At 42.7% G+C, this 27,543-nt stretch overlaps 1 protein-coding gene across 7 annotated transcripts in view; it reads right to left on the bottom strand.

The window, feature by feature from the left end:
* The window catches only part of THRB (thyroid hormone receptor beta), a 415,968-nt gene that overhangs the window by 346,240 nt on the left and 42,185 nt on the right, over positions 1-27,543 (bottom strand). Inside the window, exon 1 of one of the 7 annotated variants that reach the window (XM_043893783.1) lies at positions 24,217-24,445. The exons of 5 other annotated variants lie outside the window; for them this stretch is intronic. The gene's annotated coding sequence lies outside the window, so the exon portion shown is untranslated. Of the gene's footprint in view, positions 1-24,139; positions 24,163-24,216; positions 24,446-27,543 lie in introns of those variants that run through there. One more of the 7 variants, XM_043893785.1, reaches the window with a different exon arrangement.

The raw sequence follows: 27,543 nt of genomic DNA, 5'->3' as shown, positions 1-27,543 counted from the left end.
GATTTCTTTCTGTCTTTCTGGAAATGAGCTGGTCTGTCCAACTTTCCACTAACTCTATGTCAGCAGGGCAATGCTCCAGCGGTACACTCCGCAGTTGAGAAGGGAACATCTTAGCGGTACCCAGGGCTACTTCACTGCAGCTGTATATCATCTTCAGTTCTTGGAGCTATATTTTGTAAGAAGTATTTGAAAAAACTAGGGAGTTTCTTGGAAAAGCTAATGTAGACATGAGGCTGTCAAATATCCGTTTCAGATGAATGGCTAACTAAATTTGAACTTGAGTCACTCAACTGAGAGGAAACAGATTAAGAGAAATGAGGCAGACGACTTCAAAAATGAAGAAGAAATGCTGTCAGGTTTAAACATTTTAAGCTTTATTCTGCATACAGAATGGCCACCTACTACCAATGGATAGAAATGTATTGAAGCCTACTTAAGCTTTGAAAATTAAAATATCAGCTCACAGCTGTGAGCAAGATGACTAAGTGGAGGGTGGCTATTAGAGAGCAAGAATTACCTAGAGCTGTTATGGAATGTTATCCTTGAAAAGAAGGGAAAAAAAAAAAAAGCTTAGAGCCTTTTCCCTTATCATGGGTTATATTTTATAATTCAGACTACAGGCTTAGTATGCTTTTGGTCTAAAATTTTAATAAGACTAGATCACATTTACTGTGAGCTCAGTCATATCATTTATTTTTCACTCCTTGTAATCCAGTTCCAGAGATAGTGGTAAAGGATAAATGACTAAGGACTAAGTTTGGTCCTTAGTAACCATCTAACTCTATGGAACTTACCTAACCTCTTTGAGTTACAGTTTCCTCAGTTGTAGAATATAGTACCTCTCTGCACAATGGCCCCACAAATTCATCCACATTCCATTCCCAGGGACCTGTGAATACAGTACCATATTTTTGTAAATGGGATTAAGCTAAGAATTTCATGATGAGGAGATAATCCAGGAATATTCAACTGGCCCAATACAATCACAAAGACCCAGTATAGTCACCAAGTTCTTCAGAAGAGGGATGCAGGGGGATGAGAGACAAGGAGAAGATTAGGTGATGATGGGGGCAGAGACTGGAAGGATATCCTTGAAGGTAGGTATCCTTTGAAGGATCCTTATGGTAGGGCCCATAAGCCAAGAAAAAGGAGAGGCCACTAGAAAACATAAACAGTCAAGGAACTGGATTCTCCCCTACCACCTTCAGAAGGAACCAGGGGTGCAGACCCCTTGACTTCAGTCCCACGGGACACATTTCAGAATTCTGACCTCCGCCCTCTGAGATCATACAGCTGAGTTGTTTAAAGTCTCTAACTTGTGGTAATTTGTTACGGCAGCGATAAGATGTGAACACATTGTGTCACGGGGTTATGGTGAGCATCCAGTGAGATAATTTCGTCAAAGTTCCTGGCATCTATCGCTGTTCTCATCCATCTAATTTGCCCCCAGCGAAGGCTCAGTCTCACAGTCAGCTATATTAATGTACCCTCAGTTATCCGACTTCATCAGCCATGGTTATATCTTCCTGTATACTGAGGAAGCTGAGAAGAGATTCCGGACGAGAGTCAGGCGTTCAACAGCCATCAATGGTGAGGGTCCCGCTGGGTGCTGGACTTCTCCAGGCCTCATTCCTCAGCCATCGGCAGAAGCTAGATCCTCTCAAGCTCGAAAACGCAAGGATTATACGCTCACTTAGGTAGCCTAATACATACTTCCACCCTGCCCCCCCATCTCTTCTGGTTGAACCTGTAGCCAGTGGCTGAATTATCTAGTGCCAACTGCCCCTAGGTTATCTTCGCTCAGGACACTGATTAACCAGGCAGGCCTAATTCCACAATTAATAAACAAAACAAAAAGACAAAAAGAGGTCAAGCAGTTCCTAGCTTAAATTTATGCTTAAAAAAAGGTATTCAATGTTTCACAAAGACTGTTCTTAGCAAAAAAAAACCCTAGCTCCCAGAGTCCGGGGCCGTTCTGTCTTTAATTCAAGGCTCTCACTTTGGAGGACAGAGCTGGCCGTCCACTCTCATCCAGCACTCTGCCCAGGCTCTTATCCTCCGAAGTGGCAGGGCGTTTGACACACTTTCCTTGTTGTTAAAGGTGTAGATAACTGGACATGGGGATCAAAAATGACCAAAATAGAACCACCACCAAAGTGCCCTGGAACACAAGCTCTTTCATATCTCTGCTTTTTCCAACTCACCACGGAGAGAAAGTCTGTGAAAAATGCTTTGCCATTTATAAATTATTCTGTCATGCAAAGCATTTAAAAAAAAAAATTCAGTGTGGGGTTAGATGTCATGATAGAGACAGAGCCAATATTTAGCTGGGCACACAGAGGCACAGTGACTTCAACTTGAGAAAATCCAGAAAACTTGATAAAACAGTTGCAAAACAAGAATAGATCTTAGCTAGAGAAAACAAGAAGGACATTTTGGGGAGAAAAAAAATGGTATGTGCAAAAGCAGAAAAGCCTCCTCTAAACATAGTAAGAAGTTGGTGTGTCTGGCATGCAGTGCGGAGGGACAGACAGCAGCAGGCGAGGAGGCCGAGGTCCACGCCGGGCTCGCGAGTATTCTCGCGGAGAGTTCTGCCACGAAACGAACAGCTATCATCCAGAAGCTGGCGTGTTCAGATTGGTTGTTGTTTGTTTTTTTTTTTTTAATAAAAAATAAAAAACGGTAGAGGATTCCAGGATGCTGGAGGAGTCCAGTCCTGGATGAGGGCTCTGGGGTGGGGAGGCACCTAAGGTGCCGGGTGGGGGGAACCTGTCATGAAAAGACCTGGATGTTGGGGAGAAGTCAGAGATGGCCTGGAGGTTTCTGGCTTGGCTCAGTATGCACGGGGCGACATCACCAGTCAGTCACTGCAAACGAGAACGCAGACGGAGAGAGCGCAGTCCGGGGCCACAGACACCACACGCAGGACAGCGGACAGATGGGAGGCGAGGACTCAGAAAGGAGGCTACGGAGCCGCCGGGGCCAAGTGAGGCAAAGGAGAGAGGAAACGCGTGGGCAGGGGGCGCAGAGATAAGAAGGAAGGGTCACGGGGAGTGAACGCAGAGAACTGAGCGGGCAGGGCGCCGGGCGGGTCAGCGGTGCCGGACCAGCGCGGCGTCCGGGGCATCCAGGCCAAGCTGGAGGCAGGACCGCGCGGCCGAGGGCCAGGCCTCTGCGCGTGCGCGGGGCGGGCCCTTCTCTCGGGGGACTCCGCGATTCTCCCCAGTTCCGTGTTTCTCCGCATTGCGCACGGGCCGCGTGCAAGCTCCGCGCTGCCATGCTTGCCTACGGGGCCGCCGGGACTGAGGTTACCAGACTCCCAGGTTGTGCTCCCAGGAGCACAGCTCCGCTCCAGCCGCAACCACTGGAATACTGAACATCAAACTCGCGCCTAAGGAACTGAGCCAGCCAGATGGGAAGCAGCATCCGGGCCCAGGAGTGACCGTGAAGCCCGCAGCCGCGCGCGCCGCACCTCTCCAAGCTGTTCAGAAAGAGCAGACGGCCAGGCCTCTGCATAATTGTTCGTTCTCTTTCAAGAACGGAGAAGAACATTTTATTCAAGTATCGTTGATTTACTTGTGTTAGTTGCAGAGTGAGTCAGTTACCCATATATATCTATTCTGTTTCAGATTCTTTTCTCTTATGGGTTGTTATAAGATGCTGACTGTAGTTCCCTGTGCTATACAGTAGGTCCTTGTTGTTTATCTGTGTGTTTATGTTAATCCCTAGCTCCTGATTTCTCTCTCCGCGCCTCCTCCCTTTGGAAACCGTTGGTGATGGACCCGGAGGCCTGGCGTGCTGCGCTTCATGGGGTCGCAAAGAGTCGGACACGACTGAGCGACTGAACTAAACTGAACCATAGGCTTGTTTTCTGTCTGTGAGTCTATTTCTGTTTTGTGAATCAGTTCATTTAATCACAGCCTAAGTAACTAGAGAAATCAAAGAACTACAGTATTACTTATGGACACAATAATCATTAAATATGCCTTTAAGAGCAAGGGCTGGGGAGAGACGAAAAACCACACTGAATTACTGAGCTTGGGTGATGCAGAGAGGAAGGGCCGGTGGTGTGGGAGAGCAGGCTGGAGGGCAGCAGGCACCATGAAGGTGTTTCACCCAGGCCTTCAGGTCAGGAGGGTAGCCTGTCCGAACATGTGGCATCAGTGACACAGGCTTGACCCACCGCTGGACTAGGAAAGGCAGAGTCAGAACTCAGGGGTCAGGTTTCTTAAAATCTTCATCTCTATATTTTGAGTTTATATATATGTACATATATATATGTATATATATCTGCTTGAGTAAATTAGAAGATCATTGACAGCAGTTAGTACTTTTTAGTTTCACCCTGAGTTTGGCTGTTAGAGATAAGAATACAGGTTATCAGAAAAGCATTCTATGTCTCAGGCATCTGGTACCGCCATGGGGCACTGATTCTCTGAGGTTGCTGTTCCAAGCTTGGAGCATCCGCTGTTCCCCGAATGGGTGGCCTGGACGATCACGTGCTTCTCACTGTGTCTGTCCAGCTTCTTCGGGCTGCTCTGGAAACTCTAAGTACAGTTATGATAACACGGACCTGCTCACATTATGATCAAAGAATCAGCTAATCAATACTGAAAACAGAGATCCATATCCAAAATGTCAAGTTCTCACATCTGACTTGTCTAGTAAAATCCACTGGAAAGGGAACATCCTTAAATCTCATAACAAAGGGTTAATTCTAAAGAGATGACTCCATCCCTACAGCAATCCTGTGTAAGTGGACCAGGCCCTTTTTCTCCATGAAGCATAAAAAGGGGTAAAGGATCTTTATTCTTTCTCTGAATTTATGCAAGGTCCTGCTGTCTTTGCCCAAAACCAGAAGGGAAATGCAAGAAAGAAGACAAACATACTTTTGGGCCCAAAGAACAAATGTTCAACAGGAAATGGGCTTACCTTCCTCTGAACTCCTGCAGAGCTCTTGAGGGAGCAAACCATCCCCACCTTAAACAGTTATTATTTACGTTCATACCCCAGCCCTTCAAAGGTCTTATGAAAAACCCAAAAGAATTATTTGGCCAAACCAATATTTGGCAAGCTGAACATGGGCAGGACTGCACTTTAATGTAATATCTGAATAATAGCTTGTGTTTGTCATGGGCTTTACACTCTCCTAAGATGCCTTTGCTTTCTTTAGTTTAAGCCTGAATTTTGCTATGAGGAGCCATGAAATTAGAAGACAATTCCTTCTTGGCAGGGAAGCTATAACCTAGACAGTGTGTTAAAAAGCAAAGACATCACTTTGCGGACGAAGGTCTACATAGTTTCAGAAAAACATCTACTTTTGCCTTATTGACTATGCCAAAGCCTTTGACTGTGTGGATCACAACAAGCTGTGGAAAATTCTTCAAGACATGGGAATACCAGACCACCTGACCTGCCTCCTGAGAAATCTGTATGCAGGTTAAGAAGCAACAGTTAGAACTAGACATGGAACAACAAACTGGTTCCAAATTGGAAAAGGAGTACGTCAAGGCTGTATATTGTCACCCTGCTTATTTAACTTATATGCAGAGTACATCATGAGAAATGCCGGGCTGGATGAAGCACAAGCTGGAATCAAGATTGCCAGGAGAAATACCAATAACCTCAGATAGACAGATGACACCACCCTTATGGCAGAAATCGAAGAAGATCTAAAGAGCCTCTTGATGAAAGTGAAAGAGGAGAGTGAAAAAGTTGGCTTAAAACGCATCAGAAAACTAAGATCATGGCATCTGGTCACATCACTTCATGTCAGATAGAAGGGAAAACAATGGAAACAGGGACAGACTTTATTTTCTTGGCTCCAAAATCACTGCAGATGGTGACTGCAGCCATGAAATTAAAAGATGCTTGCTCACTGGAAGAAAAGTTACGACTAACCTAGACAGCATATTAAAAAGCAGAGAAATTACTTTGCCAACAAAGGTCCATCTAGTCAAAGCTATGGTTTTCCCAGTAGTCATGTATGGATATGAGAGTTGGACTATAAAGAAAGCTGAGTGCCAAAGAATTGATGCTTTTGAACTGCGGTGTTGGAGAAGACTCTTGAGAGTCCCTTGGACTGCAAGGAGATCCAACCAGTCCATTCTGAAGGAAATCAGTCCTGAATATTCATTGGAAGGACTGATGCTGAAGCTGAAATTCCAATACTTGGTCATCTGATATGAAGAACCAACTCATTGGAATAGACCCAGATGCTGGGAAAGATTGAGGGCAGGAGGAGAAGGGGACGACAGAGGGTGTGCAGGCAGGGCCTGAGGGCTGTCCCCGGGGATGGGGCCACCACCTCCCGGTGTCTTTAGATGAGGCAGGTGCCATCAGCCAAGAACAGCGCCACAGGGGAGGATGGCAGGGTGAGGAGCTGGCAGCTGCTGGAGGATGGGCACGCCAGCCCAGTGATGGGGCCTGGGGGCCCACTGATCACACCTGCTACAGGCAGCTTCTCACGCCTAGAAGAATCTGGCTTGGGTTGCCCTATCGTAGGGGATTTGGGCAGCCTCGGGGAGCCACTCCTCTGCCCAGAAACAGGCTGAGTTAACCTCTGACTTTAGAAAACCATCAACGTAAGTTTCTGTATTCTACCTTTCATGATACTTTCTAGCCTCTTAACTGTGTGTGGGTGATTTTGGTTCATCGTTGTCACATGGTGACAATCCATGCACAAGACTCCACACATCTGGTTCCTCCGCCCCAACCTCTGAGCATGCCTCTCAGGCACAGAGGGGTCAATAATTTCCAAGGGAAGCCTGGTATATTTTGGTATGGTTTCAAAACATGTCAGTGATTACTTCTTCAATGTAAGAATCTATTCCCTGTAACTTCCATTCACCAAAGTCATGGACAGGGAGTCTAATCCTTAGGTAAATACCCATTCTCAGATTGTCCCACGATATCATGTGTGATTTCAGATCTGTTCACTCATCTGGTTCCGGCCCACCGGAGAAATTGCAGTTTGTCTTTGACTGCATTAAAGAGGTGCCCAGAATCACCCAACCCTCCAGGAGCGCCGTGACCCCTGTGAGCAAAGGAGAACTAGCCTTCTTATTCTGTACACAGCAGTTCAATTAACAGAGTTTCAAAAATTAACTTCATGATTCGAATAAGCTCCACGACATGCCCCAGTATATCACCGATTTATGCCAACTTGTAAACAACTCGTCTAAATGTTTTTGCATATACTGTCTCACCCCCGGCCTAGTTTCTAGATTGATGTATTTTAACCTAACTACAGACTTTTATGCCTATTCAGCTTGAAGTCCAGCTTGGATGAGGTGGCCCACCATCGTTTCAACCTGAAAATGATCTCTTTGGATCCTAGTTGTGTTACTCAAAGTACGTGCTATGCTTTAAGGCCTTATGTCCACCACAGCTTTGATAAATAGGCAGTCTATATCTTCACTAAACTTGTTGATATAAAGCAACACATTGGGCTTCCTAGGTGTTCCAATGGTTAAGAATCCGCCTGCCAATACAGGAGACATGGGTTCGATCCCTGGTCCAGGAAGATTCCACATGATGGGGGGCAACTAAGCCCAGGTACCATTGCTGCTGAAGCCTGCATGCCCTGGAGCCCATGCTCCACAAGAGATGCCACTGCAATGAGAAGCCCGTGTGCTGCAGCTAGAGAGTAGATCCCGATCGATGCAACTAGAGAAAGCCCACTCAGCACCAAAGACCCAGCACGGCCAAAAATAGACAAATCCATCTTTAAAAAGTGACTCTTTAAAAGGAACACTTTGATGGGGCCAAGAGGGGATTCTCACAGCCCACCGTTAAGGACTCCCTCCCAGGAGCACTGTAGTCCTCCCACAGCTTCATTCATACCTGTTCCCAGACCCAGTCTAAAGCTGACCTTCAACTGACTCTTTCAGATCTATATTCTGATATGCTGAGTTTCAAAGGATAATTAATTTCCAATAAAATATTTGCACTTTCATTCATTTAATAGAAAAACAGAATATCAAGCTGGTACTCATTTTGTGATTAAAAATAATCCAAGGGGATGATTTTAGAATTTAAACATTGTTTTCTCCCATTGAGAAGAGGATGACAAGTCTGGGAGGGGCCGTGGGGAGCCCTGGCTGAGGGCACGTGGAATGCGCCTGACCTAAGGAGGGCAGGTGATAAGACTAACCAACTGCGTTATTTCTCTAATGCTCCATAGCTTCCATGGTGGCTCAGCTGGTAAAGAATCCACTTACCTGAGTTCGACCCCTGGGTTGGGAAGATGCCCCCTGGAGAAACGAATGGCCACCCACTCCAGTATTCTGGCCTGGAGAATTCCATGTGCTGTATAGTGCATGGGGTCGCAAAGAGTCGGACACGACCGAGCAATTTTCACTTCTTTCCATAGCAAATGACCACAAATGTAGTAGCTTCAAACAACCAAATCTGTTATCCCATAGTTTCCATGGGTCAGTCCCATGGGTCAGGTTAGCCTGGCCCCTGCTCAGACCTCATCAGGTTGAAACCAAGTTGTTGCCTGAGGTTTCAGTCCCCTTCCAAGCTCACTGGCTGTTTGCAGAATTCAGATCCTTGTGTTGCAAAACTGAGATCTGCACTTTTTTGCAGGCTCCTAAAGCCCCCACCCCCACCGTGGCCACTACATGGCACTCTGCTTCTTCAAGGCCAGCGGCAGAGTCTCTCTCTCTGCCTTCCGCTGGGGTGCCGTCCCGTATAAAGTGACCCAGAGAGTGACAATCCCATCATATTCCCAGGTCTGGTCCTCGGCGAAGAAAGGGGCTCACAAGGGGCGTGCCCAGCAGGGCGTGGGAATCCCGGGGCACCCTCAGAGCACCCCCACAGTGATTAATTCAGGGTGCCAGGATGGTCAGGAGCGGGACACAGGCTGGAGAAGCCCCCGGCGCCCTGCGGCAGGTTCAGCTTTCTCCTGAAAGCAGTGCGGGCGTGCTGACAGACGCCTGAGCCTTCGAGAAGGTGCAGGGAGGTGGTGCAGGTGGCGGAGGTGAGGATGGAATTCTAGGAAGCGCAGCAGTGCCGGAGACACCGTGCAATGAGCGATGCAGGGAAAGCATGGTGTCGCCTACACACAGACATGAATCAGCTGCTCGTAACTGACCCTGTCGCTTGCCTACACGACAGTGGGAGAAAGGTACACCGTGCTCTGCCGTGTGCTGTCAAGATGAGGTGTGGCCTTCACACACCAGACGGGAAAGAACACGCGTAACTTACATCACTAGAGAGCCCTCTCCAAACAAAGACATTCTAACGCGAATCCCTAAACTTACAAGAAAAGAATTTAAGACGTGAGCCTATATTCCTTTAACTTGCTCCCTTCCTCAAGAAAACACCTTTAAGGGGCTTCCCTGTTGGTCCAGTGGTTAAGAATCCATCTTGCAGTGCAAGGGACACGGGTTCGATACCTGGTCCCGGAAGATCCCACATGCCGTGGGGCAACCACGACCCAGAGCCACAGCTCCTGAAGCCTGAGTGTCCTAGAGCCTGAGCTTGGCAACAAGGGAAGCCACTGCAGGGAGAAGCCCGGACCCCGCAACTGGAGAAAGCCCTGGTGCTGCCCTGGAGATGCAGCAAAGCCAAAAACACATATTGTTTAAGAAACGCATTTAAAAACAAAAATAGAGTCACAGGGGAAGAAAACAAACTTCTGGGGGGAGCGGGTAAACTGGGAGATTGGGATTGACATCACACAATACTACATATAGAAGAGAGAGCTAATGAGAATCTGCGGTAGAGCACGGGGAACCCTGCTCAGTATCTGTAATGACCTATGTGGGAAAAGAATCTAAAAAAGAGCGGATGCCTGTGTATGGATAACTGATTGATAACTGATTGACCTGAAACTAACACGACATTGTAAATCAACCATGGTCCAATAAAATGGTTTTTTAAAAAGAAAAGAAAACATGTTTATCTCTGACTTTTGGACAGCAATCAGCAGACGTGAGGACCCACACAGATGGGATAAGCATGTGAGGGACTGCTGTTTCTCCACCAATATGGATTTTGAACAGATGAACTGTAACGTCATGGTCTGCTGTAACCTTTATTCACAATGTCTGGTTCTTCTGAGGGCTAAAATCTTTCCAAACACTGCCAAGTAAAAACACTGTATGTTCCATTTGTCTTTGAGTTCCATTAGCAACCCTGTCTATACACTGTAACCTTGAGGACAATCACAGTATTTATTCTAAAATACAATAATGACAAGAGCTAACTAAAAGCGACTGACCACCCGCCAGAGACTGTTCTCAGAGCTTCATATCCTCATACTCGGATGAGGAAACTATGGCACAGAAAGTTGAAGTAGCTTGGAGATTACATAGGTTGTTAGCAGTGGAGCTTGGCCGTGAACCTAGACAGAATGTTCTGCCATAGTTCCCAGCCTTAGGGTGAAAACAGACGCCAGCTACTCTGTGAAGGGGGGCCTTGGAGGTACTTGATAAATGATCGCTGACCACTTAATAAATGATGACGTTTGAGGTGGCAGAGTCAAAAGTATATAATAATTAAAGTCTGATCACTGAGATTATGTTACAGATGTGAGGGGTACAAAAAATAATAAATAAATCCAGGAGGTAGTTCTTTAAAACAAGCCACATAAACCTCAGAATTATACAAAAAAACAAGAAAAGGAGAAGCACAGATACTAACATTTTAGAAATTATGAGTGAGTACTGTGTTCAATTCTATGCTTATTATTTAAAAATACTAACAAAAGATAATTTTTAGATATAATTTGAATTACTAAAATGGCACAAGCTTAAACAGACACACGGAACAGACCAAATGATTAAAGAAAATAAACAACTACAAATTTTAAAATAATCTAAAAAGTTGTAAAAGCATTATCTGGTTAAAAAATAATCCAGGCATAGAAAATTCCACAGGGAACTTCTTTTGCATTCTCAAAGAAAATATAATCCCCATAGGTCCAAAGCACAAAAAAAGATTAAAAAGTTCTGATCATTATAAGAAGTTAACATTTTTATGTCAAAACTAGAAAGACAATATAACATTCATCCAAAGATCAAATTATTATAAAATTGATGCAATAATCTGGAACAAACATTGAATACAGCAGTGAGTTAAGAAAATATTTCATCACACCAAGTAGGCTTTGCTCCAAGAATTAAAAAATAAGTAAATACTAAGAAGTTTTATAGTACACTATTTTAACAGATCAAAGGCAAAAATTATACAGTAATTTTCAAAAAGAATATGGTACTCTGTATTAAGTCTGGTAAATTGTAAGCAATTCTCATTGGATACTCACAATATCTTTACAAAATACTCTTTATCCTCATATAACAGTGTAAAAAACTGAAATTGGAAGACAACAAATAACTCATGGAGTGATATACAATTTAAGAGGAAGAGGTGCAATATGATCCCAGGTGTGTCTGGTCATAAATTCTATGATCTGATCTCTACGTGATGCTCTCCTCACAGAGGATGGAAAAGTGAAAGTGAAAGTCGCTAAGCCATGTCCGACTCTTGGCAACACCACGGACTGTAGCCTGCTAGGCTCCTCTGTCCATGGACTTCTCCTGACCACAGTACTGGAGTGGGTACCTGGCTATTCCCTTCTCTAAGGGATCCTCCCAACCCAGGGACTGAACCTACCAAAATAATCAAAAGACATTTTATAGCATTTCAAAACTCCTTTTCGATTAAAAATACTCTCAGCATGTTAGGAATGCAATGAAGTTTCTTTAACATGGTTGGAAAATTCTATCCTAGCTATTAAAATAAAAAACAAGATAAGAATATCATTAAATATATTTCACACTGCTGTGGAAATTTGGGCTAATGCTATAAGACAGTTCTAGAGTAAGAAATAGCCTCTTTAGAAAGGTATTAGAATCCTTCTTCACTATATTATAACTTTTGCTTAGAAAACTCAGGAGAACTAAGTGAAAAAATGATTATCATTAATAAACAGAATCAGAACCAATATATAAAACCAATAACTTTAAGTGACTTCATTGATGAGCTCTAGTAGTTTTCCGGGGGTATCTAGGATTTTCTCTTTATAATGTCATGTCATCTGCAAACAGTGACAGTTTTACTCCTTCCTTTCCAATTTGGATTCATCTCTTTTTTCTTATGCACAGTAAAGGAACCATAAATAAAACTAAAAGACGACCTGCAGAATGGGAGAAAATATTTGCAAATTTCCAAGATAAATAAACAGCTATATAACTGAGTCACTTTGCTGTACATTTGCAATACTGTAACTCAACTATACCTCAGTTATTAATAAAAAATCAACAGCTTTTATATAACAGTAACTGCCAGTTAGAAAACACTAGAAAAATACCAAATATCATTAAATAAAGAGCATATAATACCTAGGAATAACCTTTAAAAATATGCTGAACTTGTGTGAAGAAATAATATTTCTGTTGTATCAAATTAGACTTAAAAAACAGATTATGAAATGATCAAAAATTGTAAAGATGCAAACTCTTCCAAAATATTTCATAGTTCATACATAATTCTATGCAGATACATCAGAATTTTTTATTTGACAATTAATTCCAACATTCACCTGGAAGAATGCTCAGATGATAACTGGCTAAGGTACATTTAAAGTATGGAATTGTGAAGGAGTTAGGGATTATTATATCAGAAATGGAAAATACTATACAAAATATAATATGGCTCTGCTTCCATAAACAATAGATGTTAAAGAAATAGAATGAAGACCCCAGATACCAAAAATGTATATATTAATTTAATTAACATAGATCTAATCACAACTCAATATAGAATAAAGGGATTACTTAATAAATGATACTGAAGTAACTATTTGAATAGTTAAAAAATTACATATCTACTTCATACAATGTGTCAAACTGAACTACAGATGATTACATACTAAATTTAAAACTAAAATTATAAAAGATTATGAAAAATATAGGTGGCTATTTATTAGATATTGGGCCAAACAAAGAATTTCTAAACGCAGAAGTAGTAGAGTATATCAGAAAGTAGTAATAGATTTGACTGTAGTAATCAACATGAAAAAAAATCACATGTCTTGGAGAAGGAAATGGCAACCCACTCCAGTATTCTTGCCTAGAGAATCCCATAGACAGAGGACCCTGGTGGCCATGGGGTCACAAAAAAAAAAAAAAAAAAAATCACATGTCTGATAGCAGAGCACTCAGATTAAAATGCAAACACCAAATTAGGGAAATAATGTCCAGAGATGCAGCATAGAAAGGCTCTTTAGTAGAAAGTTCACAAGCTAAACATTAACACCTCAGTGTGTAAATCGGCAAAGAACATGGACCAACAAGTTACAAAAGAATTGTTACACATATCCAACTGACATTCAAAAATTTTAAATGATTAATGCTTATTGCTGCTGAATGGGAGGACCTGAAGACAGTCTCATACACCGGCCAGCCGGAATGTAAATGAACGAATACCTTCAACCACGTCTAAGAAGAAGCATAAACACGTTCATGCCTTTTGATTACGTCTACTATCATGTAGAAGCAATTAAGAAAGTGGCAAAAGATGAATGCAAAGCATGAGCATTCAACTATGGTTATACACTCCTAAGTACAAATATTATATAGTCATTAATTAATCATGTTTTGAAGACTATTTAATGCCACAAGAAGATGCTCCTGGTCAAGTTAACATAAATAAGATACAAAACTGTATCTAGACCACTGTCCTGATTTTATAAAGTAACAATACATATAGAAAAAAAATGGAAGAAAAGGTACTAAAATGTTACAGGGCTTATCTCTGAGCATTAGACGAGGTAATTTTTCTTTTCTACAATAAATATCAGGATAAAATTGATTTCTGAAAGAATAAAAATAAACCAACGATTGACAAGAAAAATAAGAAGCCAGGCGTATTGGACACAGCCTTCTAAGGAAATGAAGAAGAGTGCCTTTTCTGTCCTTCTATCTTAAGGAAATGATGGAGCAAGTGTGTCATAAGCACCTCCTCTTCTCAAAGGCATCCCAGAAGCCATTTCTCCATCAGATCTGGCTAATTCCTTCTCTGGCCTCCTCCCACTAGACTCTGCCAACCTCCACCTTCTTCCCACTCAAAGTCTGGCCACAACAGAACAGTCCCAACACAGGAAGCAGGTCTGGAGGAGGTCAGCATGCTGAGTGATTGCTGAGGGAATGATGTGTGTTTCTGCAGAAGTGCCGTCTGCCTCTGCTAAATCATCATTTCATAACACACTCTACATCAGGAAGACTTTTCACACACACAAAAAAACCCTATGCTCTTAAAATTCCTTGCAAAATCTACTTGCACGGATGATGCCAGAAGTCCATTTCTCCTTCAGCAGCATAATTCAGGGAGCTTTACTAAAAATCATTGAACTGGTCTCTTAATGAACGATATTCACCAAATGTTTACTGGGTACCATCCAGCGAAAGCAAAAGTGGTTCAGTCGTGTCTGAGTCTTTACGACCCCATGGACTATACAGTCCATGGAGTTCTCCAGACCAGAACACCGGACTGGGTATAGCCTTTCCCTTCTCCAGGGGATCTTCCCAACCCAGGAATCAAACCCAGGCCTCCCACATTGCAGGCAGATTCTTTACCAGCTGGGCCACCAGGGAAGCCTGAGTACCACCTAGGGTTCTGGGAAATGTCATGTGGGTTGTGGATCTGGGGAATAATGGTTCCCAGAGATGTCCACATCTTCATCTTGGAACATGTGAATATATTATATTACATGGCGAAAGGGATTTTACAGATGTGATTAAGGTAAGGATCTTGAGACGGTGAAGCCCGATATAACCACAGGGGTTGCTGTAAGGGAAAGAGGCAGGAGGATCAGAAGATGTGATGAAAGATGCAGAAGTCAGGTGACTCGGGGCCACAAGCCAAGGAATACGGGCAATTGCTAAGAGCTGGAAAGGCAAGGAAACAGATTCTCCCACACAGTAGCCAGAAGGAACAAAACCTGGCTGACCTACTTTGAACTTTTATTTCCAGAACTATAAGATAATAAATCTGTTTTAAGCTACTGAATTGGTGGTAATTTGTTATAACAGCAACAGCCAGTGAACAAGTGATATTCAATGAAAGCTAGAGACTCCATGTTGAACATGTATCATCTTATTTCTTATTTTTGCCAGAATTTCCCAAACTGTGTTACAGTGAATGCAAGTCCTACAAGCCATTGCACAATTTTAAAGTGTTCACTAGGCAGATGAATACATTGTGTCACCCTTTTGGAAATCCACAGTGCACTTTAGCATCTTAAAGACTGAATACTCTTCACTATGATTAATCCAAAATTCTCTAAACTTACTTGACCATAGAAGCTTTTCAACATCTGTTTATATTAACATTATTAATGGCAGCAAATTGCTTTGCATCCCTGAGCCCGAGGCTATAGGGATGAATCTAGTGATTAAACTACTTCCTGTAACTGAAACAAGTTTAACAAACTGGTAGACTCTATCAATCTCTATGACACTTGAAACATGCTGTATTTTTAGCTGTCTTCATAGGTGGGATTTTTACTCACCCATCAGGAAGTTAAGTTCCCAGAGGGTAAGTGTATGTCTTTACAAAGCCATCTTCTGTAGCATCTTCCCACAGGGAGCTCACACTCCAGTTGATGGGACATGCATGCATTCATATGAAAAACAGACATTTTGGGAAGGCAAATAGATTTTTGTTATCTAGTTTGATGTAACCCAGAGTATATAGCTACATTCTCCTCCTTCACTGCCTGGCCTCCTTCTCCTTCTGATCTTAAAGTCTGAAGTCCTAAAGTGATACTGAGACAGGCTGGGACCTGGGACCCTTGGCTACAGTGCCTGCACTTGGACATACCTTTCCTTGAGCTACAAAATACCAAGAAGCTCTAAGCACTAAAAATAACCACATGCGTGCACAGTTAGGGCAAATTCTAGACCAAAAGATACAAACAAAAAACCCAACTGCCACTTCTGAAGAGCCAAAGCAAAAAAACAAACAAACAAAAAAAAAAAAAAACGGCATCAGGAGCAAAAGCAGGGTACTGCATATGCCCCCTGCACACACCACCACAAAGAGGTGGGCAAACCACCTCAGCCACCCCTCCAGCCCAACCCCTGGGCCCGCCCCTACCCTCACCCCATTTAAGGAACAAGCCCACCAGCTTCAGGAGCAAGCAAGGAAACCTAATCCTTGTTTTTGCTCCCTCCTGCTGCAGCAGGGGTCCCTGTAAGGCCTTGCCTGAATTTCTTGTCTGGCCTCCAATCAGTTTCTGTTGATTGGGGAAGTTTCTATTGACTTCATCAGTATCAATATTTCGTTGATTTATAAATTATCATAGTAGTACACTTGGCTCTTTGGGATCATCACCACATCAAGTAATAATATTGTTAGGGTATTAATCACTCCTCTATTTTCCAAAAGGGACTAAGCCATAGTTCAACATACACTACATTCTCTCTGGTGGTGGTTTAGTTGCTCAGTCGTGTCCAACTACTGCAACCCCACGGGCTGTAGCCCACCAGGCTCCTCTGTCCATGGGATTCTCCAGGCAAGAATGCTGGAGTGGGTTACCAGTCCAGGTGCAAATGACTGACCCTCTTGTTTTCCTTACAAAGTATTTTTTGCAGCTTTCCAGTCTCCCATCATTATAGGGAACACATTTATGCAAACATAGACTCTGTTTTTTTTAATAAGAAATCAAGTAATTTTAAAACAAAAGTAGATGAAAACTTTTCAGCAATGTATATTTTAATTACAAAATTAGCAAGCATAGTACCCCATTTCCAACTGATTTTCAACTCAATGACATTTCAAAGAACTACCTATTTATTTTTAAACTCAAGTAGGAAAAAGATCTGAAGCATTTAATAAATGTTATAAATTAAACTACCATGAGCAAAATTCATCAGCTCTTTTTATGTATTGTTGAGTTTTCTATACACTCCACCAGCCTGTAACAATTAACTAGGTTTAGCCATAAGAAAAAAGTTAACTCCTGAACTTAATTTCAACAACACAGGTCTAAGTGAAGCTGCAATAAACCTAGGGAGAGAGCTTTCTCATGCCATGCCCTTCTTCGCAGTAATGGGAAAGGTATGATCCCAGAGGGAGTATGTTTTATTTTATCTTCTCCTGTTAATATATTAATTCCAAGTTCACTATTAAGCTGTTATGACACAAGGATATCTTTACTTGTTCTGATTTATTTCTACTTATCCTCTGTATAATCAGTGATGCCAGGACCCTCCTCTTAGGGTGAACCATGGTGGTCACCCCTAATGTGAATTTAAAGTCCTAGACACCACACATCTAAGGACCTAGTGCTCTGTGACAATCTAGAAGGGTGGGATGGGGAGAGAGATGGGAGGGAGGTTCTGGAGGGAGGGGACATGGGTGTACCTATGGCTGATTCTCATTGATGTATGACAGAAAACCACAAAATTCTGTAAAGCAATTATCCTTCATTAAAAAAATAAGTTTAAAAAAAATTTAAAAAGAGTGGGTGGGGGCTAGACGACGAGTCACCACTGAAAGTGAAGAATCTGATCACTTCTGTGCTTAGAATCTGTCAGTGGTCAGTGCTCCGCAAACAGGAAACGTGGAAAGAAGGACGCATATTCAGTGGTCATCTACTGGTATCAGAAGGTTTTGAAAAATGAAAACACAAGTAGTTGCTTCTTGGTGCCCAACAAGATAGCTACAGGTTTTAAGGAATGAGTGTATTTGCCATCAAAATTACTTCACTCAAATACCATAGGATATTACTTATATGTGAAATTTATTGATCATACAAATGAACTTATTTACAAAATAGAAACAGATTCACGGAGAACAAAAACTAATGGTTATCAAAGGGGAATGGATGGGGTATAAATTAGGCATTTGAGATTAACAGCACCACACTACTATATATAAAATAGATCACCAATCACGTCCTACTGTGTGGCACAGAAAACAATATTCAATATCTTATAATAACCTATAATGGAGAAGAATGTGAAATACATATATATGTATGTATGCATAACTGAATCATGTTGCGGTACACCTAAACTAACACAACATTGTAAATTAACTATGCGTGTGTGTTTGTTAGTCACTCAGTCGTGTCCGACTCTTTGTGACCCCATGGACTGCAGCCTGCCAGGCTCTTTTATCCACAGGGTTCTCCAAGCAAGAATCCTGGAGTGGGTTGCCATTCCCTTTTCCAGGGGATCTTCCCAACCCAGAGATCGAACCCAGGTCTCCTGTGCTGCAGGCAGATTTTTTTACCGTTTCAGCCACCAGGGAAGCCCAAATTAACTATACTTCAATTATAAATTTTTAAAAATTAAAAAAAAAAGCAACATGACAATGCACTTAATGAGCCCCGAATACCACTTTATGATTCCCTGACTCTTCTTCAATAGGAAGAAACTAATATCCAGATTTGGGCATTTAAAAATTCCATATTTTAATATTTAATTTTATATTTAAACTTTATAAAAACCGCATTTTTTTTTGCAGTTTTGCCATAACCTTCTCAACTTAATTTCTCATCGAAATTATTTTAAAGATTAATTTTATATTGTATCATTCTCCATATCAACTCTACGGCATTTAAAAGGACAGATGAAAACAGGACTCCTTCATTCAGTAAGCATCTCCTGAGGGCCTACTAGGTCCCAGTCGCAGAAGCCCAGGGAAAGCAAGCTGCCTGCTTGCTGGGCGCTGGGTGCGGTTCACGCCAAGCGGAGCAGCAGCCTGAGGCGTGTGAAGCCAGTAAATCACTCAGACACCAACAGGACGACGGCTCACAGGCAAGAGGCATCAGTCAAGTTTCTTTCAGCGAAGAGAAACAGAACCTCAATGTTCAAACGCTAATCAGAAAAGAGCTTTACGGGAGGGTCCTCAGGCGCCCTCAGACCCCGAGGAAGGGCGGCAGGACAGGGGTGCCCCGTGCCGCCCCGATGCCCGCAGGGTCTCCCGCCGGCCGCTCTGCTCGGCCGCGCCGCCGGCTCCCTCTCCCTCCGCAGCGGCAGACCACGTTTCCCATACGCGTGGCCCCACCAGCCCCGCAGAGTCCCGCCCGGCCGTCACTCCCCACGCAAGCAGAAGGGGCCTGGTGTCCAAACACGCACGGTAACTGCGCTTCTCCCACAGGCTTGACCTGCTCTCACACCGAACTTCTGGGTTCAATCCAGTAAGTGCGCATACCTTTTGTGAAGCTGCCTTGATTTCTGTTGGACAGCTTTTCTTTCTTGGTGATATAAAGGCATTTAATAACATACCACGATTGAAACCATGCAAATAAAAATATTTTGGCCACCTGATGTGAAGAGCTGACTCATTTGAAAAGACCCTGATGCTGGGAAAGATTGAAGGCAGGAGGAGAAGGGGACGACAGAGGATGAGATGGTTGGATGGCATCACTGACTCAATGGACATGAGTTTGAGTAAACTCCCGGAGTTGGTGATGGACAGGGAGGCCTGGCGTGCTGCAGTCCATGGGGTCGCAAAGAGTCAGACACGACTGAGCGACTGAACTGAACTGAAATAAAAATATGTGCAAACAAACAAGACTAGAGGGAAGACTCTAAAATTCTAGCTTATAGTTAAGAGATGGAATTTTTCTAGGCTTTCTATAGTGCTTTTTCTTCAAGTGTTTTGTAATATGATTATTTTAATAATGAAAACATTTTGTGTATTTTAAAATGATTTTATATTTTTGTAAATGCCTAAAATGTGTCTAATTCTGAGCTATGACTAATGTAATCTACATTTTGGTGACTGAAAATAGCAATTTTTTAAACAAAATCTTTTCTCCCTGAAAGATATAAACTGTATCTTCTCCTATGCACAATAAAATAGAAAATTACTATTAATTGTGAATGCCTTAGGACCTTGAGGATTTAAGGAAAATCAAGTTAATACTTTCATAATCTAATTTCAGTGATCAAAGGGCTATAACCTAATAACTACAAAAAAAAAAAAAAAGACCTGCATATGTGAAATACTCAGCATAAACACATATAGCATTTAACTATCTGCTTAAAAATGGTTAAGATAGGGGGAAAAAAGTTTCCCTGGGCAAAACTGTTATTGATTAACTCTGAGCAAGGCAATAAAAACTTCCAAAGAGATTAGACAATGAAATTTACAATGTTAAGAATATTAATGATCACCTTGGATAACCATATGAACAATTTTCCAGAGACAACTGTTACCAATTAGGAAAGCTAAAATATGCAGATAAGCAGGTCTTTCCCTGGCTTGTTCCATCAAAAAGCAGCCTTTAGAGATGGATCTTTATTAAAACAGACTTGGTTACCTCCCATTTTGCCAGGGCCACCACCTGGAAGTTCATTTCCTAAACTGAGACACATTCTACAAAGTACCTGCCAAGAGATTACCAAACACAAAACAAAGACTGAGACTCTCAGTCTTTGAATAGTTTCAACAGATTCAGGTTGTTTGACATGTGTCTTTGGATGGTCAAGAGTTTGCAAGTCCTACAGGGCAGTGAGCTCCAAACTTTTTGGTACTAGGGACCAGTTTCGCGGAAGACAAATTTTCCCTGGACTGGGAAGGAGGGGATGGTTTCGGATGATTTAGGCATAATACATTTATTGTGCACTTTATTTCTATTATTATTACATCAGCTCCACCTCAAATCATCGGGCATTAGAGCCCAGAGGTTGGGGACCCCTGCTTGCGGGAACAGACTGGTGGTCGCCAAGTGGTGGGGAGGCGGGGATGGAAGACTGAGAATTTGGGATGAGCAGAGGCAAACTGTTGTGTACACAATGGAAACAAGGTCCTAAGGTTGTTAGCAGGAAACTATGTTCAATGTTCTCTGATAGACTATAATGGAAAAGAACGTGAAAAAGAGTGCATTTAGTGTATAGCTGAATCATTGTGCTGTACAGCCAAAATTAACACATTATAGATTATATAAAAATGAACATTTTTATATATTAACATTATGCTGCTGCTGCTGCTGCTGCTAAGTCACTTCAGTCATGTCCGACTCTGTGCAACCCCGCAGATGGCAGCCCACCAGGCTCCTCTGTCCCTGGGATTCTCCAGGCAAGAACACTGGAGTGGGTCACCATTTCCTTCTCCAACGGATGCACGCATGCAAAGTCACTTCAGTCGTGTCCGACTCTGTGCGACCCCATGGACAGCAGCCCACCAGGCTCATCTGTCTACGGGATTCTCCAGGCAAGAATATTGGAGATATTAACATTACAGATTATATAAAAATTAATTATATACAGATTATATAAAAATCAACACAACACTATGCTTCAATTTTTTAAAATTTCTTAAAAAAAAAAAAAAACAAACATAAAAAACTGTGAGCAAGTCCTGGGTACAGAATCTAGATTCACATACAGGAAGGTCTTTCCAGAGAAGACAAGACCTGGGCTGGCTCTGGAGGAGGGGAGACTACAGGCTGGCAGGTGACAGAGAAGGGCCACGTGCCACCAGTTAAAAATAAATGTGAGATGAGCCCACACAAAGGCCAGGGAGGGACGAATGCGGAGAACGGCAAACCGACCAGCCAAATTAAGGTCAAGGACACGCGTAAGGCAGGAGGAAGTAAGGGCCGAATGGCTGGAGTCTGGAGGGCCTGGGTCCAAGTCTGAACTTAACACCAGCGGTGGGCAGGTACCCAGTCAGTTAGTGGGGACAGAGCGGTGGCTGCAAAGATGGTCAATGAAAATAAAAGGAAGGATAAAGAAAAACCGCAGGTTCTTTAGAAATGAGGGGTTCCCATTCCTGAACACAAGTTACTTACAGATGTGTGTCAGTAGCAGCATGGTGAACACTGTCTATACCAGCTAAGATGAATTTTCCTGACTCTAAAACTGCTCCCAACGTTCTCATGGGTTCACATTTGCAGGACCCATTTCTGAAACCAGAGCAGGCCACTCTCACGTTAAAATTCAGCATGCTGTACCACTGCCATTAGCCATTCCCAGGAACAGGTGATGGCTGATGGACAGAGATGCACTTGTCAACAGGAAATTCCCAGGAGCAAAACTAACCCACACTGGGGGGCACCACGGGAGAAAACATGGCAGCACTAGATTTTAGCTCAGCAGGAAAGTAGTCGAATTGTTCTCCTGATTGTTAATGGATCAACGTTTAATCCAACAGCTCCAATTTATAGTGGAATTTTTGACGTTCTCTCCTGAAAATGAATGTCTGGTTAATGATTTTCTTCACATTATTGTCCATAAATTCTGTGACTATTTGCATTTGGTAAGTGATGATTTTTCAAAATAGAGTAGCCAGTTTATAGCTTATTATCCTTATCTTTTAGCTGAATACTATATATATGAGACTACCTAAACCCAAAGAAGGCAATTTACTGGTGTGACTTTCTGTCCAAATGCTAATTTTAGTAACTACTGTAATAATGGGGCCGAGGAGTTGATGCTTTTGAACAGTGGTGTTGGATAAGACTCTTGAGCATCCTTTGGACTGCAAGGAGATCCAACCAGTCCATCCTAAAGGAAATCAACCCTGAATATTCATTGGAAGGACTGATGCTGAAGCTGAAGCTCCAATACTTTGGCTACCTGATGTGAAGATCTGACTCATTAGAAAAGACCCTGATGCTGGGAAAGACTGAAGGCAGGAGGAGAAGGGGATGACAGAGGATGAGATGGTTGGATGGCATCACCAACTCAATGGACATGAGTTTGAACAAGCTCCAGGAGTTGGTGATAGACAGGGAGGCCTGGCGTGCTGCGGTCCATGGGGTCACAGAGAGTCTGATAGAACTGAGCAACTGAACTGTAATAATGGGGCAAGAGAGAAGATGTTTAGATGAAAAATAGTAGGTTAAAAAAAGATATTAACTTGGCTTTCAGGTTCTTGGTGGAACTAATAGCTTTGATTTAAAACTAATACTCATAGATATAGAAGTAAGATAATCTAAGCACTCAAGTGGACATGATAAGAATAAATGAGCAAAGAAAAGAAAGGAGGAGGAGAGAGAGAGAAGGGAGGTAAGAATAAAGGGATGAAATTAGGCCCCCTTGAATAAGTATCACAACTCAATTACTTAATATCTGTACTTAGACAATTGAAAATCTTGTTTAACTCTTTAAAAGATAAAACCGCCATATGGTATGCTGTGCAACCATGCCCAGGGACCCTGCACTGTTTATTCATAGTCTGAAAAGTCTTTGCATTAATTCTTGACAAATAAAGACGAGATACTAAAAAAAAACAGAGGGGCAGGGAACTGCACATCGAGAGAGATCCACTCAGAAGCCGTATCTACAGGTTGACAACCCTCACACAAGCTTAAACGTCCCAACATTTACTCTGCTTTTGAACTTTCAGTTGTAGGTTCAAGCCTGAAAGATACATTATTCCTCCGACACGGCATTTCTTCTCCCCCTGTGCATTTGTGTCCCTAGTTTACAGCTGTTCCAAAGCATTCTTATACTCTTAAAAGTGTACCCCCAACACGTACAGACGTGTTTCAGTCTCAATCCATGGCAACCCTTGCACTTATTTTTCCTAAAGATGAGTTTCAGAGTTATGTAATAATGAACTTCATCCTTTTGTACAAATTAAACCAGGAGTCATAAAGCAGTAGGTAAATGAAAAACTGGGTTAAACAAACAAAAAAAGAAAACCACACAACTGACCAAATCTATAGCAGGCTCAGCTTTTTCTGAGAGCAAGAGATTAAGGGGCATGCAGTCAACTGGTATGAAGGTCACCAAACAAAATGTTGCAATCTTAAAGTGCCATTGACATGAAGACTGTCCATTAGCAGCTTGGAACAATCTTCCCCTTTGCTAATTACTGTCTTAGCCCAAACCATTCATACATGACAAGCATATGCTACATTTACAGTAAAACATTGTAAAAATTAGGAACATTCTTTTCTTTACATTGAAATAAAAATCCTGAACATAACTTTTAAAAATTATATTCCCATTCCCAGTTTTTTGTTAAAGGGACCCGAAAGCTCAAAACTTCCACCATTGGTCTCTGCACGGTAGATATGGGCTTGGACAAATCTGTCTTTTCCTCACTCACTGCCTGCCTGCTGACCATGTTGAAATCACCAAATTGTCTCAGTTGGAAATCTTCTGATTTTTCACAGGAAAAAAGCTGAAAGCCACAAGCCACCAACGACCACAGGTACCTCGAGCTTTCTAAGTCCGAGTCAGAAGGAAGCGTGCGGCGCAGGGGACCTCGGCGCGTCTCCCGCCCGCGGCTGACCTGCGTGCTTCCTGTGGGCAGACAGCTCCTTGCAAAGCAAACAGCTCCGTGCTCTGCATGGAAAGGCTCATCTACGTCCGCAGTCCACTCTGCAGGCATCAGACTCCCTGGGAGTCGCGGAGACAGAGAGTCAGACTCAGCCTATAAGCACAGAGCTGACCTTTAAACCCCAGCCTCTAATAGAGCACTCCGTGTTTGCTCAAGCGCTCCGGGTCAGCAGGGTCTGCGTGTTCCGAGGTGGGGCGAGCCGGGAGCCGGGCCCCAGCTCCCACGTGGCCCTGACCGAACAGGCCTGGGGGCTGGGCCAGCAGAGGCCCCACACCTGGCATCCCGACTTAGAACATGTTCTCTTGCATCCAGAGAGAGATCTTGGGAGGACGCAAGTCAGCAGACTGACTCTTAGCCACCAACTTCGGAAGAGAGGAGAAAGAGTCCTGGGGGCCCAGGGACCGAAGCTTTGTTTTCTTTGCTTTCCCCTAGCCAGAGTATTATTCCATAATGAGTGCTGGTGATGGTGGTGGTTTAGTCGCCAAGTCGTGTCCAACTCTTATGACCCCATGGACTGTAGCCCACCAGGCTCCTCTATCCATGGGGATTCTCCAGGCAGGAACACTGGAGTGGGTTGCCAGTTTCCTTCTCTAGGGGATCTTTCCAACCCCGGAATCAAGCCCAGGTCTCTTGCATTGCAAGTAGATTCTTTACCAACTGAGGAGGGAAACCCACTGAGGGATGGAGTGTCAGGCAAAAGGAGAAATCAGGAATACTTCCCCTGGGCTTTATTAAAAATAGACTTTAGTCATCATGGATCTGGGGCATGTGTTTTCACTTTTCAAAATATTGCATTGAAATAATATTTATCCTAATTACTTCATTTTTTTTTTTCTTTTTGGTACCCTCATCGAGGGCATCATTCACTTGACCCTGTTCCTGGCCGAGCTCTGTCACCACACTGCTTCCATTTACATCTTAACCTGGAAGCAGATTCAGGCAGGATGGTTGTGATGCTTGCAGCTGAGATAAGAGGAAGAAGAGCCCAAAGTGTCTTCTTTGTACCAGGTACTATGCTAGGCATCTTAGGTACATTCTTTGGGTCCTCACCTAAGAGGAAAGTATACTAATTTCCAGCTGAGGAAGTGGTGAATTTGAGAAGCAGTCTTCCTTCTCACTTTCCTCCCTCTTGGGAACTGGCCCCACCAGGTCCCTGATACTGAAGACAGAATCCTGGGAAAAGTCCATCATTCCTCCTCTGCGACTCGCTGAATTCATTGCCAACACTTATAACTGTTCATGGTCATCTACATAGTAAGTGGAGGAGTAAACATCAAAAGATGGCCTGTTTGGTGACAACCTCCACACCCTTTTCCCCTATCTGCCACTTCTTCAAGGAGAGTCAGGGTCACTACACTGCTTCAGTATCTCGGTCCTGGGTGGGCCCATCCAGGAGAATGTCAAATTATTTCCAAGTGCTGACTGTTTTATAAATTTACACATGACAAGGAGCACGTTCTAAAATATAAGCTCCATCCCTGGCCCAGGACACTGCACTGAGCACCAGATTCCAAATGCCTGGTGTTTCCACTTGAGGATTTCAGGCACATCTGAAACTAAAACGTTCAAAACAGGCTTCTTGTCCTTCCTTCCCCTCCAACGCTGCTTCTCTTGGGTTTCCTCCATCTCAGGACCTGGCATCATCCACACCAGGTGGGCACTCAGACCAGAAACCTGGCAACTGCCTTTGACACCACCCCCTGCCAACTTCCCCATTTAAACTGTGACCAACACCTGTCCATTTAAATACCAAAGCAATATCCACAACAACGTTTACTAAAGCATTCACTCTGCGTGGACTCTTACGATGCCTGGCGAGAATTAATAACTCACTCAGTCTTCATAATGACTCTGTGAGATGATTCCTATTATAGAGAAGCTTGTTTTCTCATGGTCACATAGCGAGTAAGAGGGGGAACTGGTATTCTAACCAGTTTGTCTGGCTTTAGAACTCACACTCTTAACCATGACATCCTGTCTCCAAAATAATCTCAAGTGCATTCACCTTTCTGGCTTCCCACTGCCCCGTCTCAGTCCACGCCAGTGTCATTACTCACTCAGACACCTGCAAATCCCTCTTAAAGGGTCACCTAGATTCCACGCCTACCTCATCTCTACACATCAGTCTTCATGAAGCAGCCAACATGGTCTTTTTCAAGTTTATGTCAGGTCATGTGATTTCCTCTGCTAAAACTCTCAAAACCATTTCAGTACACTCTGAATGAAATTCAAATTCCTCAGTGTGGGCTATGACCTCCTCTATGGACTGGCTCTTCCCAGATCTCGCCACTTTCTACCTTTCTATCCGACTAAGCAGCCTTCCTGCACGCCCATGCCCTGGGATGTTCTTTCCTGCAGGGCTTTCTTCCTTCTCTGGCTGGTCTATCTAACCCTCCACATATCCTAGTCTGCTTCCCTGACCCCTCAGCCTAAAGAAATCTCCACATTATTATCAGTACCCTCTCCTTTTCCTTCACAGCAATCCTGAAATGTGTTAACTCTACATTTACTTGTATTTTTTACCTGTTGATTGCCTGTGAGCTCCAAGAGGCACAATCAAGGTGTTTCATCCACCACTTTTACTCCCTGTCCCTTTTCCCAGAGCCATAAATATAAACAATGTAATTACTCATTCAGAGAATAAATTAATTCTGGGGCAGCTCTTTTAAAGATCTTTAAATATTTTAAAGATTTCTACACATTAACCGAAGAAGGCACTTTAATAAACATCATTGAGACTCAAAAGGAAAAAATATATGTATATATGATATCTTCTTTACTTCCTATATGTTAACAAAAATTCTTAAATCAAATATTCAATCTTTGGAAAAGGCATAGAAGCAAACAAAAAAAGAGAAATTTCTGAAGAATTATTTTGTTAAAAGTCTTACAGGACATCGAGGCTTTTAAAAAGCTCTTGTGTTGTCATCATGACTATCAATCCCAATAAGATGAGAATCAAACTCTTGACTGTTCTTATTTAATCCCAATACAGAGTGGTGTTCCATAAATATATATTAATGATAAGTGATGAGCGATTTCAATCACATATCTTTTGGCAACTTACTTCTCTTCATACTTTAGAGGCTGACTTCCCATTGGTGCCAAATCTCTTATCAGGAAACAGCAAACCATTCATTGCACGTGATTTTTCTACTGCTCTGCTGTGTCACAGATGTTCTAGCAATATACACAGATACTTCTTTTCTCTATATAATAGAGAATCATTTGGTTTGAGATTAAGGTACTGTTCTTTCAGATTTTAATACTTCTAAAAAG

Source organism: Cervus elaphus, chromosome 32 (genome assembly GCF_910594005.1).
Source record: "Cervus elaphus chromosome 32, mCerEla1.1, whole genome shotgun sequence".
Taxonomy (NCBI): Eukaryota; Metazoa; Chordata; class Mammalia; order Artiodactyla; family Cervidae; genus Cervus; species Cervus elaphus.
The sequence above is the reverse complement of the archived record's forward strand: the minus strand, read 5'-3'. Positions and strand labels throughout refer to the sequence as shown.